Source organism: Pongo pygmaeus, chromosome 22, assembly GCF_028885625.2.
Source record: "Pongo pygmaeus isolate AG05252 chromosome 22, NHGRI_mPonPyg2-v2.0_pri, whole genome shotgun sequence".
NCBI lineage: Eukaryota > Metazoa > Chordata > Mammalia > Primates > Hominidae > Pongo > Pongo pygmaeus.
Window position 1 is genome coordinate 57,781,567 of NC_072395.2, and position 20,794 is coordinate 57,802,360.

Here is a 20,794-nt window from a genome sequence, read left to right on the forward strand (position 1 = left end):
CTCGGAAAAGTTAACAGTAGGAAGCAAATTAGGGAATGAGACTGAAACACAAAGAAAAAGCTGGTGAGTGATTCCAAGTATTTTTCATCCTTCATCACCCAGCTGAGACCACAGGCTGACCCCTGTGTGGAACTGCACAACATGTGCAGACAGAAAAAACTCCAAAAGAAATTCTGTTTTTTTTTCTGGCCAGAGGAAAAGAGACCTTGCAAGTCAAAGCATGTGGATTGAATTCAGATTTTTTGTTTGGTTTGGTTTTTCACTTTTTTAATCTTTCCCAGCCCTCTCCCAAGAGTGTCCCGTCATAGTGCTACACTAGGGTGGCAGAATGGACCCCAAACCTCAAGAGAAATATACATCTTCTGGCCACAGACCCTAGAAGAAAGGAGCCTTGCGATCCAAAGAGCATTAGGGATGTTCCTGTTATTTTCCCCTCTCTTTTCTCTTGCTGCTTAGTCCATGGGCAACCTCCCTGAAACTGTGGTGGAGTGTGGGTGGTTAAAGTTCCCAGAGAAATCCCTTGCTTGTAACCAGAGGACTGGTAAAGGGGGCTCATGGGGGCTGGTGAATGTGGTAGAAATCTCAGCAAGAGAGAATTGAAGACAGGGGTCCCCTGACTCTGTGAATGAATCATCCCTGAGCTGGGCATGGTGTGGCGATTCAAAGCGACACAGCAACAGCTTTGAGAAAGAACTGAGAGTGAAATCTTGGCCCCTGGGAGGTGGGACAGAGCTTGCATTCTGAAACTCACAGGACAGGGTGCTTGACAAAACAAAGAAAAAAAGAAAAAAATCATCATCCTCCAAAGGATTTTAACAGGACCCAGAGTCTCACAGCATATCAAAGTGGCCAATATAAGATTTATTTACTTGGTATATAAAGAACCAAGGAAAATGTGATTAATTATCAAGGGAAATGACACCAACATATGTCAACCCAAAATGACGTGGGTGTTAAGACAACCAGACAAAAACTTTTGCGGGTTGCTTTTTGTTGCTGTTTAATTTTTTTAGAGATGGTGTTACCAGTGGAGCATGTCCAGGTTCTTGGCGTTTTGAACAATGAATTGGATGAAGCACACAAAGCAAGGAAAGAATGGAGCAACAAAAGCAGAGATTTATTGCAAATGAAAGTACACTCCACAGGGTGGGAGCCGCCAGAGCATAGAGGCTCAAGACCCCTTACAGAATTCTCAGGGGTTTTGATACCCTTTAGAGACTTCCCATTGGTTACTTGGTGTCCACCCTATGTAAATGAAGTAGTGGCCTGCAAACATTCTGATTGGTTGTGGAAAGCAACCAATCAGAGGCTGAAGTGAAGTTACAAAGATTATGCCCTATGCAAGTGTATGATTGGTTGTGGAAAGCAACCAGTCAGAGGCTAAAGTGAAATTACAGTTACGCTTCTATGCAAACAAAGACTTGGCCTGCAGTCAGTCTGACTGGTTGCCAATCAGAGGCTGAAGTGAAGTTACAAAGTTACACTCCTATGCAAACGTCTGATTGGTTGCAGGAAGCAACCAAGCAGAGATACCTTCAATTTTCCATCTGCCACACAGAAAAGGGGTGGGGGTGGGGGTGGGGGTGGGGGTGGGGGTGGGGGTGGGGGTGGGGGTGGGGGTGGGAGGATTTGCAAAGGCAGCCTCCGGTTCTTTTGTTACTTAGGTGTGGAAAGTTGGCGTTTTCCTTTTGATTTAGTTCTAGGAAGTCAGCATGAATTGGCCTTAGGTTCCCTGCTTCCAGACCCTATTCTCCTGCCTCAGTGGGGTCTTGCTCCATGGCCCTGGCTGGAGTGCAGTGTCAAAATCATAGCTCGCTGCAGCCTCAAACTCCTGGGCTCAAAGCGATTCTCCTGCCTCAGGCTTCCAAGTCACTGGGACTACAGACGTGTGCCGCCACGCCCAGCTCTGCTGATTGCTTATTTAAGTAAAAGTTAAACTCTCTTGAAATCATTAGAAAGACCAAGGTTCTCAGCAGAGAAGTAGAAAAAAAAAAAATATATATATATATATATATATATATATTTTTTTTTTTTTTTTTTTTTTTTTTTTTGAGAAGGTGTCTCACTCCTTCACCCAGGCTAGAGTGCAGTGGTGCGATCTTGGCTCACTGCAACCTCCGACTCCCGGGTTCAAGCGATTCTCCTGCCTCAGGCTCCCAAGTAGCTGGGACTACAGGCACCTGCCACCACACCCGGCTAATTTTTTGTATTTTTAGTAGAGACGGGGTTTCACCGTGTTAGCCAGGATGGTCTTGATCTCCTGACCTCGTGATCCACCCACCTCAGCCTCCCAAAGTGCTGGGATTACAGGCGTGAGCCACCGCGCCCGGCCGAAAATATATTTTTTAAAGAAACTTAGAATTTAAAAATAGTAATAGGAACTTTTTAATCCCCTGACTGGCCTCAAAAGCAGAATGGAGTTGTCAGAGGAAAGATTCAGCGAACCTGAAGGGAGGTCTGTAGAAATGATCCGATGTGAAGAACAGAAAATATTAAAACTAAACTAAACTGAGCCCCAGACACCTGGGGGGAAAAACAAAAGGTCTAATTTTCATGTCATTTTGGAGTCCCAGAAAGATTGGTAAAGAAAAACTGTTTGAAGAACTAAAGACAAAAAAAAATCACAAATTTAATGAAAAAAGATAAATGTATAGATTCAAGAACTTCAGCAAACCCCAAAGAAGATAAACTCAAAACCACAATCAGGAACATGATAATCAAAGATAAAAAGTTTTGCAGTCAGCCAGAGGAGGACAATACCTTACCTTCACGGGAAGCAGTTCAAGCCACCGCACACTCCTCATCGAAACCGCGCAGGCCAGGAGGCAGAAATGACCTTGTGAAAGCGCCGAAGGCAATTCAGTTCAGAATTTAATATCTAGTGAAAATGCTCTTCAGGAAAGGCAGTGAAAAGACATTCTCAGATGAAAGAAAATAAAGAGAATTTATAGCCAGCAGGCTATGTTTTAAGAAATGATAAGGAAGTTCTTGAGGCAGAAGGGTATGTGATAACCAGACGAGGAAGCGAAGAACTCCAGAATGGTTAAAATTAACTAAATATAAAAAACATTTGTTCCAGATTTTTAATCACCTAAAAGATAATTAACTGTTTAAAACAGGAACCAACAAACTTTTTCTGCAAAAGAACAGACAGTAAATATTTAATGCTTTCCTAGCCAAAGGCTGGGAGACTCCTCAACTCTTTAAACAACTCTCATCACAGAAATGGCCCAGCACGAGGATGAGGACTCACGCCTGTAATCCCAGCACTTCGGGAGGCCAAGATAGGAGGATCACTTGAGACCAGGAGTTCAAGACCAACCTGGGCAACATAGTGAGACCCCCATCTCTACAAAGAAATCATATTATTTTATTTTATTTTTTGAGATGGAGGATTGCTGTGTCACCTAGGCTGGAGTGCAGTGGCACAATCTCAGCTCACTATAACCTCTACCTCCTGGGTTCAAGCAATTCTCCTGCCTCAGCCTCCTGAGTAGCTGGGACTACAGGTGTGTGCCACCATGCCTGGCTAATTTTTGTATTTTTAGTAGAGACGGGGTTTCACTATATTGGCCAGGCTGGTCTTGAACTCCTGACCTCATGATCCGCCCGCGTCAGCCTCCCAAAGTGCTGGGATTACAGGCATAAGCCACCGTGCCCGGCCTAGAAATAATATAATTTAAAAAAAGAAAGGCAAAGTCCTGTGGGAGAAAGGGTACCTAGGTGCCGAGGCAAGAGACTGAAGGCACAAACTGTTTCAGTATAATAAAGAAAAGAGTTAGAATAAGAATAGTCATAATACAAATTAGATATAGAGATGATCATGGACAATTATCAATCATTATTATAAACATTATTAATCATTAGCTTTTAATATTACTCTGTCGTATTACTAATATAACCAAGGAATAACCGGCCGGTATAGGCTCAGATGCTGAAGGGACATTGTGAGAAGTGACCTAGAAGGCAAGAGGTGAGCCCTCTGTCACACCCGCATAAGGGCCCCTTGAGGGCTCCTTGGTCAAGTGGTAACGTCAGTGTCTGGGAAGGCACCTGTTACTTAGCAGACCGCGAAGGGAGTCTCCTTTCCTTGGAGGAGTCAGGGAACACTCCGCTCCACCAGCTTCTTGTGGAAGGCTGGATATTATCCAGGCCTGCCTGCAGTCATCCAGAGGCCTAACCCCTCCCTGTGGTGCTTCAGTGGTCACGCTCCTTGTCCACTTTCACGTTCCTCCCGTACTCCTGGTTTCTCTTTGGAGTTCGTAGTAGATAGCAGTAGAAGAAATGGTGAAAGTCTTGAAGTCTTTAATCTTTCTTGTAAGTGCAGACAAGAAAACGCTGACGTATGCTGCCTTCTCTCTCTGCTTCGGCGACCTAAGAGGGAAGGGCCCCCTGTCCTATGATCACGTGACTTGCTTCACCTTGTCAATCACTTAGAAGATTGACCCTCCTTACCCTGCCCCCTTGTCTTGCATGCAATAAATATCAGTGCACCCAGCCGTTCGGGGCCACTATCGGTCTCCGTGTCTTGGTGGTAGTGGTCCCCCGGGCCCAGCTGCTTTCTCCTTATCTCTGTCCTGTGTCTTTATTTATTTATTACACTCTCTCGTCTCACCATGTGGGGAGAACACCCACTAAGCCCTGTAGGGCTGGACCCTACAGAGTCCTTTGGACTTTTTTTTTTTTTGTGGGGGGGACGGAGGCTCTCTCTATTACTCTGTCACCCAGGCTGGAGTGCAGTGGCGCGATCTCGGCTCACTGCAAGCTCTGCCTCCCGGGTTCACGCCATTCTCCTGCCTCAGCCTCCAGAGTAGCTGGGACTACAGGCGCCCGCCACCATGCCCAGCTAATTTTTTGTATTTTTAGTAGAGACAGGGTTTCACCGTGTTAGCCAGGATGGTCTCGATCTCCTGACCTCGTGATCTGCCCGCCTCGGCCTCCCAAAGTGCTGGGATTACAGGCATGAGCCACCGTGCCCGGCCCCTTTTGACATTTTACATTTAAAATGTTTAAAATGTAAAAACCGAAAAAATAAATAAATAAATAAAATAAAATGTAAAAACCATTCTTAGCTCGTAGGTAGACTGCACTTCATTCATGGGCCATCGTTTGCCAACCCTTGGTCTAAAACAGACAGTTGCCATCTAGTGGGTTTACAGCATTTGTAAACGTCAATCACAACTCAGCATTGTTATGGTGATGACGTCGTCATTGGTTATGACATCATCTATAGATTCAACATAACCCCAACCAAAATCTCAGCAGGATTTTTTGTAGAAATCAACACTCTGATTCTAAAAGTTCTAGGGAAAGGCAAAGGTACTAGAAAAGTTCAGGGAAATTTAAGGAACTAGAATAGCCAAACAGTTTTGCAAAGAACAGAATCAGAGAACTCACCATACCTGACTTGAAGTCTTAATATAAAGTCACAGTCATCAAATGTGAAGTGACAGGCACACAAATCACTATCCCTGAACACACTGACAGATCAGAGGTGGACGCACACACAAATGGCCTGTTGATTTTTGACACAGGTGCAGCGACAATGCACTGGACAGAAGACGTTTTTCTGTGCATGGAGAGACCTCCACGCCGACCTCAGTGGCGAGAATATGCCTTTTCGTGCAAGGAGAGACCTCCACGCCAACACTGGTGAAGGAAAGATGCCTTTCCATGCACGGAGAGACCTCCACGCCGACCTCAGTGGGGAGAAGACGCCTTTCCATGCACGGAGAGACCTCCACGCCGACCTCAGTGGGGAGAAGACGCCTTTCCGTGCCTGCAGAGACCTCCACGCCGACCTCAGTGGGGAGAAGATGCCTTTCCGTGCACGGAGAGACCTCCACGCCGACATTGGTGGAGAGAAGACGCCTTTCTGTACATAGACAGACCTCCACACTGACATCAGGCCCGGTCCCTGATGACGCGAGGCCCATTTTCCTCATGATGCTCCCGCCACCTCCCGCTGCTTCCTGACCCCAAACAAGGTCACCTCCCAAGACGGAATGCTGCAGGATTGCAAGCCCTCGCCAACGTGTTCAGGCCAGGGTTGGAGAAATCTATAGCGATTCCAAGCCTAGTAGGTGAAATAAGGCTGGATCAGGCCAGGGGCACTGACCTAGGACATAGGGATTACTGTGTTGCATCAGGTACTTGGAAATGAGCTCCTCGTCTGGCTGATAGGCTCTCAGGCTGCACTGTGGCCAGTTAGCTTGACCGGATGGCCTTCCTGGCATCCTCCGTGTGTGGCCCCTGCACCAGCGGCATCTACGTCACTCGGGGACTGGTTCCAAATGTGGATTCTTGGGCCCCTTCCCAGGCTTGCCAAATCAGAGCCTCGCGGACCTGTGTCCTGGCGAGCCCTCCAGAGGGTTCCCATGCTGTGAGTGTGAGATGCGAGTTATGTGTGAATTCTTTAGGAATCCTGCCGACACGCAGCCTCTGACCCAGCAGGTCCTGGGTGGGGATGGACACTAGGTACTCCAGGTGCTCCAGGTGCTGCCAGCGCTGCTGCTGCTGGAGGGGGTGCCTTTGAGGAGCCTCTGGAGCAGGGTTCTCAGCTCTGGCTAGACATTGGAGTCACCTGGAGAGTAAAAAGAAACACTCGTGCCAGGCTCACGAAGTCAGTGCGTTGGTGCAGGGTCTGGCAGTGCAGGTATAAACACTCCTCGGTGATTCCATCGTGTAGCCAAGGCGGAGTCGCTGCCGCAGAGGGTGAAGCGGAAGGCTCACGGAGATAGGCGCTGGGCAGTTTGGGTGCAGCCTGCCTGCTCTCTCCCAGCCACATCTGGATACTCCCTGCATCAGGTCATTAAGGCGTGGGAAGGCACGCAGCCCCCTGGTGAGACTTCTGAGGCCCAAGACGTTGCAAGGGAGACAGGCTCCCAGATCTCAGGGGCGACGGCCGGAACCCGGTGTGCCGGATGCCAGGTGTCAGCACTGAACGTGAGAGACAGTGGGAGCGGGCACCGCTGTCAGGATGCCAGGTGTCAGCACTGAACGTGAGAGACAGTGGGAGCGGGCACCGCTGTCAGGATGCCAGGTGTCAGCACTGAACGTGAGAGACAGTGGGAGCGGGCACCGCTGTCAGCCACGGAGGGGGAGGAACTCAGAGCTGCCTGAGCCACAGCGATGCTGGTGGTGGCGAATCCATCACAAGGAGACAGAGGCAAAGCTACCAAGCTATTGCCTGACATCTACAGGCAGGAAAACTCTAGGTCTGTTGGTCAAAACCCAACTGGAATCACCACAGTGGGGCCTCCTGAGCATCTTCCTGAGGTGCCTGGGACTTTGAGGGGGAGCCTCCCATGGGTGAGGGCCACAGATCAGCCCCTGCTCCTTCCAAAGCCCCGTGGCCATTTTCAAGGGTCACGGAGTTCCAGAGAAGGACAGCACCCTCCGGGGTTATTAGGTGCTGGTTCTGCAGGGCCTGGCCAGCCAGCAGGGTCCCTGGTTGGAGTGGGGTCTCCCCACAGTCAACCATACAGTGGGCCCAGCAGGAACACACACATTTAGCAACTGGCAGAGTCTCCTCTCTTCACTGTCGTTGCAGGAAGGGCTGAGTGAGACCACGTGCACCTGCAGCCCCCACCCCTCCCCTGACCCCACCCCACCCCTGCAGCCCCCACCCCACCCGGTCCCCACCCTACCCCTGCAGCCCCCACCCCACCCGGTCCCCACCCCACCCCTGCAGCCCCCACCCCACCCCGACCCCACCCCACCCCTGCAGCCCCCACCCCACCCCGACCCCACCCCACCCCTGCAGCCCCCACCCCACCCGGTCCCCACCCCACCCCTCCCCTGACCCCACCCCACCCCTCCCCTGACCCCACCCCACCCCTGCAGCCCCCACCCCACCACTGACCCCACCCCTCCCCTGCAGCCCCCACCCCACCCCGTCCCCACCCCAACCCACCCCTGCAGCCCCCACCCCACCCCTGACCCCACCCCACCCCTGCAGCCCCCACCCCACCCCTGACCCCACCCCACCCCTGCAGCCCCCACCCCACCCCACCCCTGCAGCCCCCACCCCACCCCTGTCCCCACCCCACCCCTGCAGCCCCCACCCCACCCCACTCCTGCAGCCCCCACCCCACCCCTGTCCCCACCCTACCCCTGCAGCCCCCACCCCACCCCGTCCTCACTCCACCCCACCCCTGCAGCCCCACCCCACCCCTGCAGCCCCACCCCACCCCTGACCCCACCCCACCCCATCCCCACCCCACCCCTGCAGCCCCCACCCCACCCCTGCAGCCCCACCCCACCCCTGCAGCCCCCACCCCACCCCTGCAGCCCCCACCCCACCCCTGACCCCACCCCACCCCACCCCTGCAGCCCCCACCCCACCCCATCCCCACTCCACCCCGTCCCCACTCCACCCCACCCCTGCAGCCCCACCCCACCCCTGACCCCACCCCACCCCATCCCCACCCCTGCAGCCCCCACCCCACCCCTGACCCCACCCCCCTGCAGCCCCCACCCCCCCCGTCCCCACCCCTGTCCCAGAGAGAGGGAACTAGAGACATTGCCACAGCCTGGGAGCTGTGGAGGTCAAGGTGCCAGTCAAGGCTTGCATGACACGCAGTGCCCATGTTCTGAGCAGAATCGTGTCTCCCTAAATTCCAGTGTTGAGATCCAAACCCCCAGGACCTCAGTGGGATTGTTTGGAGACAGGCTCCTTACAGAGGTGATTATGTTAAAGTAGGTCACTAGGCTGGTTCCTGGCCACATCTGACTGATGTCCTTGTAAGAGCAGATGAGGACACAGACCACCTGAGGACCGGCGGAGGAGACGCCATCTGCACGCCAAGGAGAGACGCCTCAGGAGGAACTGGCCCTGCCGCTCCAGGACCTCAGACTTGCAGTGTTCAGGGCTGAGAGGGAGCCAGTGTCTGTGTGAGCCACCTGGCTGTGGCGTCTGTCGTGGCAGCTGCAGCACACACATCCCACGGTCCACTAACCCCCTTCACAGCTGTCACCAGAGCCAGGTGGGGCTTGGAGGAGAACTGGATTGTCACGCGCTCAGTCAGGTGGTGATGCCAGTCACACGAGGCTCCGAGGCAGCAGGTTTCAGGGGCACATCCGTGTAGCCCCCGGCACCCAGGGTGCAGCTCCTGGCCCGGCCTCTGCTTTGCCAGTTGCTTCCAGTCCTAGCAGCAAAGATCGCAGGGCCTCTGTCCTTGTGGGATGAGGAGCAGAGCACGGGCGCCATCTCCTTAGGGCTGGGCCCTCGTTCTTACCTTACGACTCTGCAGAGACAATCGTGTGACTCGCAGCACATGAATTAGCCTGGTAGACAGGAGGCTGGAGAAGCCTGGATGTGGCCTGGGTGCCCATGTGTCCCGGGGGACAGACCCTGCCCAGCCCAGGGGCTGCCATGCTCTCTGGACGTGTTGGGATGTCTGAGGATGGGGCGAGAGAGAGAGAAGGAGAGGGAGAAAGGGAGAGACGGGCAGAGAAGGAAAGAAAGAAAGGTAGAGAAGGAGAGGGTGGGGTGGAGAGAGAGAGGGGGGACAGGGCTGCTGTAGTTCCCTGTGGCCACCGCACAGGGTGGCTGTGGGCTGGGGGGCCTCTCTAAGGTTGGGGCCGGCCTATTCCTCGTGTGGGTGTGTGGCTCTGACCCAGCGGCAGGGCCGTGCCTTTGCCTGTTGGAGCCCGGCTTGGAGCAGGAGCAGGTGGGGTATAGGGCCAGGCTGCGGCACCAGTGGTCCTGGGGCCTGGGAACCTGCCTGTGGTGCAGGAATCTGCCCTTCCTAGAGGAGGCGCTGGGTGAGACCCTCCAGGGTGTTTGGGGCCAAGTTGTGCGCACCTTTGATGGCAGCTGTTCTCAGTTTGGAAAGCGCTCACTGTGCATGTGGCACTGGGGGCTGAGCTGCAGGTTCCTGGCCCCCCCCCCCCGCCCCCCGCACACATCGTGGCCCACAGCCAGGAGCCTCGCAGCGCTACCATAAAGGGGAATCATAAATAGGGACCAGGTCCCAGAAGGTGCACACGGCACGCAGGGCACCAGCGCCAGGGTACGCCCTGCCTACCCCTCCCAGGCTCACCCGTCCCAGACTCACCCCTGGGGCTGCTGGCCCCACTCACCCCTCCTAGGCTCAACCCTGGGGCTGCTGGCCCCGCTCACCCCTCCTAGGCTCACCCCTGGGGCTGCTGGCCCCGCCCACCCCTCCTAGGCTCACCCCTGGGGCTGCTGGCCCCGCTCACCCCTCCTAGGCTCACCCCTGGGGCTGCTGGCCCCGCCCACTCCTCCTAGGCTCAACCCTGGGGCTGCTGGTCCCGCCCAGCTGGGCAGCTGCTGCCTCAAAGCCTGGCCAGGCGGCCGGAGCGGGCAGGGGATCCCCGGAGCAGAACTTCAGGTTGAACATGGGCTTCCACCTCACGTGGAAGGAAGACAGCTGAGGCGTGGGCCTGAACAGCCTCTTGGGCAGTGGCTGTCAGGAGCCCAAGGCCAGGGGCATGCACACAGCAGGGCTGGAGGGTCGCTGAGCAGGGACCTGGGTAGGCTGTGTGGCTGGGCCTCTCAGAGCCATCAGAGTGTGACAAACTTCCAGCCCCACCAAAGGCCACCGGGGGCACCCACTGCAGAGGAGGCCCCTGCTCAAGTGGAAGATGGTCTGTCCCCTAGATGTCCCCAGGCCCCCCATCCGCCCTTGTCAATGGGTCCATGTACAAGGTGAGCACAGTGACTCGAGGGGGCTCTGCACCGACACCCCCTTCCCAAGCCTGCTCCAGCTGCTCTCCCAAGGCCCGGCACGGCACTGTCGTCGGCCCTCCTGCCCGGTCACTGTGAGCTGGCCACTCCTCTCGACTGGTGGGGTAGTGGCAGCTGCCAGCGACTGCCCCCTCCCCGTGCCCCTTCAGGCCCAGCGGTGGCGAAGGCTCCCACTGTGCCATCAGGGGCTGCCATCCGCCATGCTCAACCCCACCCACACCTCTGTAAGGAACTCCGTGATTAGATTTGCCTGTGCTTTTTGTGGTCAACAATTTCGCCTGGACTGAGCCAGGTGGTTCCTTTGCTGGCTTTGCCCAGGCTCACTGACATGGCCGTGGTCAGCTGCTGGCCCAATGAGAGCTGGACAGTCTGAGATGACCTCGGCCACATGTCTGGTGTGTGGTGCTGGCTGCAACTGGGCTCCCATCTCCAGCAAGAGAGCCTGGGCTTCTCCACCCAGCAGCATTCCCAGAGGGGAGAGGAGAGACCCAAGGCCTCTTGGGGCCCAGGAAAGTCCCTTACACCACATCCTGTGTGAGCCACACACAGCCAGCCAACCAGCATGGGAGGGGACCAAGAGACGAGATTCCCTGACGGCCATCACACAGCCACCGACCACGGTAATAACATAGAAAAAAAGAGACTCCATCAGTAGATCTGACTCTGCTCCTATGAAAAGTGAATAAAAATGGAAAAGTTCACAAGTCTGAAAAAGAAAGAATGGAAAAAGCAGTAGGAATTTTAAACGGGGAGGCTGGGTGCAGTGGGGTCGCTACACCTGTAATCCCAGTGAGGCAGGAGGATCACCTGAGCCCAGGAGTTCAAGACCAGCCTGGGCAACATAGTGAGACCCTATCTCTACAAAAAAAATTAACCAGGCATGGTGGTGCACACTTGTAGACCCTGCTACTCAGGAGGCTGAAGCAGGAGGATTGCTTGAGCCTGGGAGTTCAAGACCACAGTGAGCTACGATCACGCCACTGCACTCAGCCTGGGTGATAGAGTAAGACCCTGCCTCTGAAAAAAAAAAAAAAAGATGTTGGCCGGGTGTGGTGGCTCACACCTGTAATCCTAGCACTTTGGGAGGCCAAGTGGGCTGATCACGAAGTCAGGAGTTCGAGGGCTGATCACGACGTCAGGAGTTCGAGACCATCATGGCTAACATGGTGAAACCCTGTCTCTACTAAAAACATAAAAAAAATTAGCTAGGCGTGGTGGCGGGCACCTGTAGTCCCAGCTACTTGGGAGGCTGAGGCAGGAGAATGGCGTGAGCCCGGGAGGCAGAGCTTGCAGTGAGCTGAGATTGCACCACTGCACTCCAGCCTGGGCGACAGAGGGAGACTCATCTCAAAAAAAAAAAAAAAGTTAGACAACCTGAATAGACCAATAACCATGCAAGAAACTGAGGCAGTATTAAAATACTCAACTCCCCTAAAAAAGACAGCGCCTCCAGATTCTTTAAAGATCTTCTTCCATAGAAAACCATGGAAACTTTCCACTACAACTCTAGCATGACCCTGATGTCCAAACCTACAAGGACAGCACAAAAAACAGAAACATACGCCAGCCCCATGACTATAGGGCGCAAAACCATTAAATAAAACGTGTGCGAATCAAATTCACTGACGTGCACCTGTGGTCTCAGCTACTCGGAAGGCAGAGGCGGGAGGATCACCTGAGGCCAGAAGTTCAAGACTCACCTGGCGAACCCATAGCAAAACCCATCTCTACAAATTTTAAAAGAAGAATTACCCGTGTATTAAAATAGTTGTTCATTCTGGCGCCTTCACTGCCCCAGCTCAGCAGACTGGCCGAGGGAAGGCTGACCACCCCCTCCACCTATCGGCTCTGTCTGGGCCCTCAATAGGTTGGATGATCCCATCTGTGCTGGGGAGAGGGTTGGCTTTCCTGGGTCCACCAAATCCAATGCTGACCTGTCAGCACCCTCACAGACACACCCAGAAACACATTTAACCAGCTATCAGGCATCCTGCAGCCCAGTCGATTGACACATAAAATTAACCATCACTGGGGGCTCCGCTGCACACGACTCACGTGGTGACTTCCGGGGGTCTCCAGAAAGCAGAGCCTGGGACAAGGCCTTGGAAGTAGTTTCCCTGGGGGGTGGTCTATCGAGGTAGGAGTGTGGGGGTGGGGAGTGTGAGTCGGGCTGGGAAGAAGCATCAGGAAGGGTGAGCACAGAGCTGTGGGCTGCAGGTGGGGCCGGGGCTCATTGCCACTGGGACCCTCGAGGAACCAGGCCCAGAGGCTGGGGCAGCCCCTCCTGTGAGGACGGAGCCCCAAAGCAGAGAGCCCTGGACGGTCAGGCCTGGCTGTGGGGCCCTGCCCTGGGCACAGCTGTGGCCGCCTCTGCCGCTGATCCAGCCACAGTTAACGAGATTCTCTTCTCCCAGGTGGATGCCTCCCTGAATCCGGTTACCCATAGAGAAACCGGAAGCGGCAGCTCACAGCATCTCCCCAGCTGGCCACATGCAGGGCTTCTGAGAGGTGCATGGTTCTGTGGGGTGGCTCAGGTGTCTCTGGGACAGTGTCCCCTTGCTGATAATGTCTCCACCCGTCCCTGGCATTGAGATTATGGAGCAAGAGACAATGGCAGGGAGAAAGTATCCCGGGGAGCAGACCTGGGTCCACGTCTCGAGTCTCCAGCCTCCTCCTGGCGACCCTCACAAGGGCGACGTCAGCAGCGTCAGTGATGTTCTTGTTCTTGGTGCTGTCGCCAGAATCGGCCAAGCTCCAATTCCACGTGTGTAATGGGGGTGGCATTCCTCCCCTACTGCTGGTCTGCAGGAGCACCTGGGGATTAAACAAGGTTGCGAGTGAGGCCCCGACATCAGCAGGCAGGCAGTAAGGGATTGCTGCCACTTCGGTTGTGCGTGGTGTTCCATCCTTAAAAGTAAAGGGCTGGGGTGAGGGGCAAGAGGGGAGACTGTGGAATCTCCACCAAATTTTCTCCTGTTCTCAGATTGAACGTTTAGTTTGCAGAGGCTGTACATCATTAAACACAGCCGCGAGTCGCTTAGGTACAGGGATTGAGGAGTGCGGCGTTGGGTGGTTTGGTCCCTGTGCACACATCACAGAGTGCACACACACACACACCTAGGTGGGAAAGACTGTGTGCTCAGGGTGCCTGATGGAGGGGATCACTCTGGGCTGCAAACTTTACAGCATGTTACTGTGTGAGAACTGCAGGCAACCATAACGCAGTGGCCAGAATTTATGTATCTGGACACAGAGAAGGTACCGTAAACCTACAGTATTAGAACCTTATGGAACCACCGTTGTGCATGTGGTCAGTCCACCAAAATCTTGTTGTTTTTTTTTTTGAGATGGAGTCTCACTCTGTCGCCCAGGCTGGAGTGCAGTGGCGCGATCTCAGCTCACTGCAAGCTCCGCCTCCCCGGTTCACACCATTCTCCTGCCTCAGCCTCCCGAGTAGCTGGGACTATAGGCATCCACCACCACGCCTGGCTAATTTTTTGTATTTTTAGTGGAGACGGGGTTTCACCGTGGTCTTGATCTCCTGACCTTGTGATCTGTTCGCCTCGGCCTCCCAAAGTGCTGGGATTACAGGCGTGAGCCACCGCGCCCAGCCCACCAAAATCTTATGTGGTGTGTGACTGTTTACCTTTCTAGATCATTACAGACTATTTTCTGATTCATTTTTCCACATGATTAAAGCCCAAATTGAGGATTTCAGTGAGATTTAACGCACTTTCCAGATCCCTTGGGAAACACAGAACATTTACCACCCGCAGCTTCCCAGGGTGCAGTACAGCTCCGTCTCCCCCGCACATCACGTGCAACAGACCCCAGACCTGGTTTCCTGTGTGACTAAACTTGCCCAGCCCAGCAACAGCCCCTCACCCCCATCACGACTTCGGAGAATTGCCAACATCGATTCCCAGAGCAACCTGCAGGCGCCGGCGTCAGGGACACAGGTGGCCTGAGAAATGTGGGTGCCTTTTCCCCTCCTGAGGCTCTCCTTTAGGGGCAGGGCCCACCAGATGCTCTTTTTGTTCTATTTTTTTTTTTTTTTTTGGAGAGACGGGCTCTCACTATGTTGTCCAGGCTGGTCTTGAACTCCTGGGTTCAAGTGCTCCTCCCACTTTGGCCTCCCAAGGCACTAGGATTACAGGCAGGAACTGTTGTGCCAGCCTATCTTGAAAGGCAAACACTTTACTACCTCCGTACAAACCCAGAACAGGGCTGGGCAAGCAGGGGCCCACCTGCTCCTACCTTTCTGCTCTCCTTGCCCTCCATGGGCAATTTGTACCCGCGAAGGGGCTTTGCTCTTGGGGTCTGCTCTGGGGTTTCCCGGACATTTTATTGATGGTTTCATCCTAGGGCACGCGCCCTGGAAGCAGGCATGGTCCTGGGAATGTGCCATAGGTCAGCGGGCTCCCCATCATCAATCTGAACAGGTCCCTTCCCAATTCCCAATGAGGGAGCGAAGGAAAGACGGGAGCCCTCACCTCCCAGATGGAGGCCAGCCCCCACAGAGCCCCACTAGCCTTGCGGGGGCACCCCTTGCCACGGAGGGCCCAGCTTGGCAAGCAGTCGGCTTCAGCACTGCAGCCTGGAGGACGGCGTCTGGAAGTCAGCTCCACGTTCTCAGCCTTCGGATTTGGGACAGGTGCCACACGAGCCTTATATGAGGGGTACAGAAGTGTTTGAGTCCCCAGGTTCTCACTCTAGGGCCTTTTAGACTCTACCAATGCCCTAATTTGGTGTTTCCTGACAGCGAGGTATGTCTGCCTGACTCCCCGAGTCTGTTTCTGTGTCTTCTGCCCTGCAAGTGGCAGTTTTCCTCAGCTCCATGGCTGTGGCCCTGGGTAGCCACCTCCAGGGCGAGTCTGGGCTCCCTGGAGCTTTCTGGACCTGGCAGTGAGCTCAGGGCTGCAAGGCCCTCGGGCAGCACCTCGGGCAGCACCTCGGGATCCGCACCTGGGCGGCTGTGAGGCCGACACACATCGCCGCCTTCAAGCCTCTGCCTCATCCCAAGCCTCTCTGCAATTATTTACTGCGTAGTTTTTCTTTGAATGATGTCGGGTGTTTTTTTAAGTAGAAAACGTTACTGCTTTAAATAACATTAAAAGAGCGTGCTATGGACTAAACTGTGTCCCCCGCCAAAACCCACAGGTTGAAGCCCCAACCCCCCAAGTGACTGTAGCTGGAGATGGGGCCTTGCCGAGGGGACTGTGTCCTCAGGAGAAGAAAGAGTGAGGCTCTCTCTCTGTCTCTTTCTCTCCATCTCTCACTGTGTCCTCAGGAGAAGAGTGAGGCTTGCTTGCTCGCTTGCTCTCTCTCTCTCTTTTTCTCTCTCTCTCCCCATGCGCCTCCGAAAGTGCACCCCTGGGCACACAGTGAGAAGGGCTGCAAGCCAGGGACAGAAACTTCCAGAACCCTGAGCTTGGCTTCCAGCCTCCTGGGCAGCTAGAATTCAGTGTCTGTGGCTGAAGCGCCCCAGCCTGGGGTATTTTGCTAAGGCAGGCCCAGCTGATAAGACAAGGAAAACCCTTGGCCGGGCACGGTGGCTCATGCCTGTAATCCCAGCACTTTGGGAGGCCGAGGCGGGAGGATCACGAGGTCAGGAGATCAAGACCATCCTGGCTAACACGATGAAACCCCGTCTCTACTGAAAAAAAAATACAAAAAAATTAGCCGGGCGTGGTGGCGGGCACCTGTAGTCCCAGCTACTCAGGAGGCTGAGGCAGGAGAATGGCGTGAACCCGGGAGGTGGAGGTTGCAGTGAGCCAAGATCGTGCCATTGCACTCCAGCCTGGGGGACAGAGCGAGACTCCATCTCAAAAAAAAAAAAAGAAAGACAAGGAAAACCCCTCACCACCCACAGGGCACAGGTGGCCTCCCACCACCGTCACCGAATCAGGCCGAGTCTGACCCAGGACCCCCTCCCCTGCAGCCCCTGAGCTCCTCTCCGCTTCCCATTCCTCCTCGGCCGAAATCTCAGCCCCTGAACCAGGCCCTGCCTGACTCCTGACTGGGTCAAACCCTACTCTGGCCTGGGCTCCTAACGCCGGGAGTCCCTCTGAGCGCTTCCCGTCTGGAAACATCAGCAGGGTCACACTCATTCCTGGGGCGGGCGACGTGCAGCCCCCGACTCTGGGTGGCTCAGGTCTCTGTACCCACCCCATGCCCAGCCTGATACACAACCGTTTCTCCTTTGCAGATTTGTTACAGGACCCTAACACTTACCCAGAGGCAGCCATCAGATCAGGATTTTCTGCACTAGAGTCCCTTCTGTGGTCACTAGAAATGTGTTACAGGAATGAGGTTTGGCTCCAAACCCCAAGAGAGGGCTCTTGGATCTTGTGCAAGAAAGAATTCAGGACAAGTCCACAGTGCAAAGCAATAGCAAGTTTATTGCAAAAGTCAAGTGGTGAAAGAATAGCTTCTCCATAGACAGAGCAGGGCGTTCCCGAAAGTAAGAGGGGGAACGCGTCCACCGTAGGTATGGTGCTGGTGTATATGGGGAGATGTGCTCGGATGCAAGGGTTTGTGATAAAGGATTAATTTTCTTTTCTTTCTTTCTTTTTTTTTTTTGAGACAGAGTCTCACTCTGTTGCCCAGGCTGGAATGCAGTGGCGTGATCTCAGCTCACTGCAACCTCTCCGCCTCCCCGCTTCAAGCGCTTCTCGTGTCTCAACCTCCTGAGTAGCTGGGAAAACAGGCGCAAGCCACCACGCCGGCTGATTTTTGTATTTTTAGTAGAGACGGGGTTTCGCCATGTTGGCCAGGCTGGTCTCGAACTCCTGACCTCAGGTGATCCACCCATCTCGGCCTCTCAAAGTGCTGGGATTACAGATGTGAGCCACTGCACCCAGCCTATTTTCTTAATGACTATATTTTGCCAGAATCGATATTATTATCTTTAAAGCAAAATTGGGAATGCCTTTGCTCTCCAGATACGGGCTATCTGGACACTCCCAAGTCTGAGTCTGTGTCGTAAACATTAGTCATCTGTTCCCTTAACCGTAAACATCTAGAGGCCAGGAATGCCGGACTTTCTGAGAATGCGGCCCACCAAGTCCCAGACCCTACTCAAGATGGAGTCACTCTGGTTCGAACGCCTCTGACAGATGTGTCCAATGCATAGATGAAATTCTGCCAAGATGTTTTGCATCTTGTGCAACCCCTCCAACCCCTTTCCTCCCGAGTCTGCATTTCATCCGCATTCTGTCTGGCTTCTGTGGACGCAGGACGGCTGTTCCCGCCTGCTCAGGAGGGAGGCTGGGAGGAGTGGACGGGGGAGGGGGGCCCCCCACGCCTCGCTGGGCTCAGGGTCCCATCTGGTCCTCACAGGGCTGGGGCTTCCCATCTTAGGTCCCCGGCAGTGCACCCAACAAGCGAAAGTGGAAACAACCGCTAGGCACCACCCAGGCCCCGGGTGAGGGCGGGACCACGGACCCCAAGGCTCCTCCCCCCAGAGACTCCGCAGGGTCCTCCTGCTTTTTCCACACCCAGCACCAGCAAACGGAGCGGGGGCGGGGCCGGGCTTCCAAAAGTCCCTGTGGCCAGGAAGGAAGGGCGTGTCGTGGGCCGGAGCACCGTGGCTGGGCTCCTGGGATTCTTTGCATCTAGCAGCACAGCAGGGTTCTCCACAGCCGTGCCCCGTGCTCTGGCCCTGGCAGCCTGGAGGCGGCGGCGGTGATCACCAGTCTGTTCTGGAGAGACGGCGACTACTCAATGGCGCCCTCTTGGAGAAAATTCCATGAACCAGACGCCTCCGGCCAGGCCAGCCCTGCCTCATGCAGGTCCCTGCAGCCTCATCAGCAAAGCCCACTCTCAAAAAAATCCTTTTCATTGTTTACTAAGTGCCACTACATGGAAGCTCAGAGAAACAGGATTTGTGGAAGAGAGTACTGAAGAATACTGCTATTGGCTGTATTTTACGATTATCTCTAGTTAGAAATTGTTTCTTGGTAATCAAGGTTTAAAAGAACAAAAAATCTGCAGCCTGATGGTGGGTTAAGTAACATTCTGTAGCTTTGGAGAGTGGAAAACCATCAGACTAAGTAAGTACTGGCTGAGCTGGCAGCTGTGACGTTCCTCTGTGACACGGGCTTTTATTCTGCACACGTGTCGGGCTCTGCCTGTACCGAGAGGTTCCATTGCGGCTTCGTTAAAACGGCTTTGAGGAGGAAGTGGAGATCCTGTTAGACAGGAGTCATCTCCATGCAGAGACGGCCCCAGAGGTGCCCCCACCCACGTGGGAAGCGACTGCCTAGGTCCCAGGGGTGACCAGCTCTTGCCAGTGGAATGAGTTGAGGGGACAGTCACTTCCAACCGGGGGCTTCTCCCCATCTGCTGGAGGGATGGGCTCCAAGAGCCCTGGGGAGGCAGAGCCACAGATGAGGGCCCGGAGTCTGGCTCTGGGGTGTGAGCCACTGTGCGTGTGGGAGTCCATCCACATGAGGACCCGAGGGTGACAGACGTGCCGCCGAAGTCCACGTGGCTCATGGGCTGCTTCCATCCTTCTGGACATGGCCGGCTCTGATTCAAAGGCTGTTTTGTGGGGGCTGTTCCCCAGCGAATGCATCGGACCGCAGACTAGGGGGCAGCAGGCAGTCCACTCAGGGACACCTTTGTGTCACAATGACCTGACCACCCCCGTCAGGCTCAAGCAGACACCTTTGTATCGCAATGAGGGCTCCTCCTGAAGAGGCGGCTGCCCAGGTCACTCTGGGCTCACGGTGGATGCACGGTGGACACCAGCTGCACGGTGGCCTTCGTGATGACTCTGGGGCACACGGCTTCTGTAACACGGGCCTCGCAGAGCTAGTCCGGAATGCTGGGGGTGCACTGGGTACCTGCTGGGACCACCTGTCGAGTGAGCACCGAGAACTGAACTGCTACGGCCACCGCCTGACTGCAGCCTGCACGCGGCACCATTCGGCAGAGGGGGGACTGCAGGCGTGCTGCCAGGCTGGGGGTCAGGGGAGCCCCAGGACCACCTGCAGCAGGACAACAGCGTGTCTCACCACCCTCCTTCTGCCTTCGAAGCAGCTGTGTCTGTCCTTGGCACAAAGTCAGTGACAGGATGGAGTCGACATCCTGCCCAGTCTTCTGGCCTCCCTGCTTCACATCCAGGCCGTCCTTGCTTCAGCCGCTGAGGTCCCCACGTTCTCGCCTCTGCCCAGGCCAGCCCCAGTCTGTCTGTCGAGTGTGCTGAACACACTGGACAACCCCACTCCCCTCCATCTGTCCTGCCAGGGGTCAGATCCCCACAGTCAGGCGTCTTCTTTGGAGGGAAATTTGGCAGATTCTATTCAACATTTTAAGTACACATCACACACCCTTTGATCCAGAATTCTACTTCTAGAAGCTGACCTCACAGCTGACTCAAATGCCACACCGAGGCAGCACGAACTGGACTGCAGGTGGAAGCTACGCCTCCCAAAGCAGATGGGTGGGACCGGGTGAGGACCCTGACGGCCCTGAGAAGCCCGGCACCTGGTGCCCCACGGAGGCCAAAGGACAGACTGGCTTTGGAAGGCACACAAGACCAGCTAACAGGGACGCTGGCCTGGGCACCCACAGTGACTGCATTTTCATTTTTATTGAGACAGAGTCTCACTCTGTTGCCCAGGTTGGAGTGCAATGGGATGGTCTCAGCTCACTGCAGCCTCCACCTCCTGGGTTCAAGCAGTTCACCAGCCTCAGCCTCCCGAGTAGCTGGGATTACAGGTGCGCACCACTACACTCGGCTAATTTTTGTATTTTTAGCAGAAACGAGGTTTCACCATGTTGGCCAGGCTGGTCTCAAAACTCCTGACCTCAGGTGATCCGCCCGCCTCGGCCTCCCAAAGTGCTGGAATTACAGGTGTGAGCCACCGCGCCTGGCCAGTGACTGTATTTTTAACCTGCACAATATTTTTTTTGTTTGAAGAGCAGACATCAAAGAGGAAGTATTTTACTCACCAACCATTCCTTTCAAAGCAGAAGTCTCAGCATAATCAGAAAATTTCCAACTTCATTTTTTTTTTTTTTGAGACAGTGTTTTTGCTCTTGTCACCCAGGCTGGAGTGCAATGGCATGGTC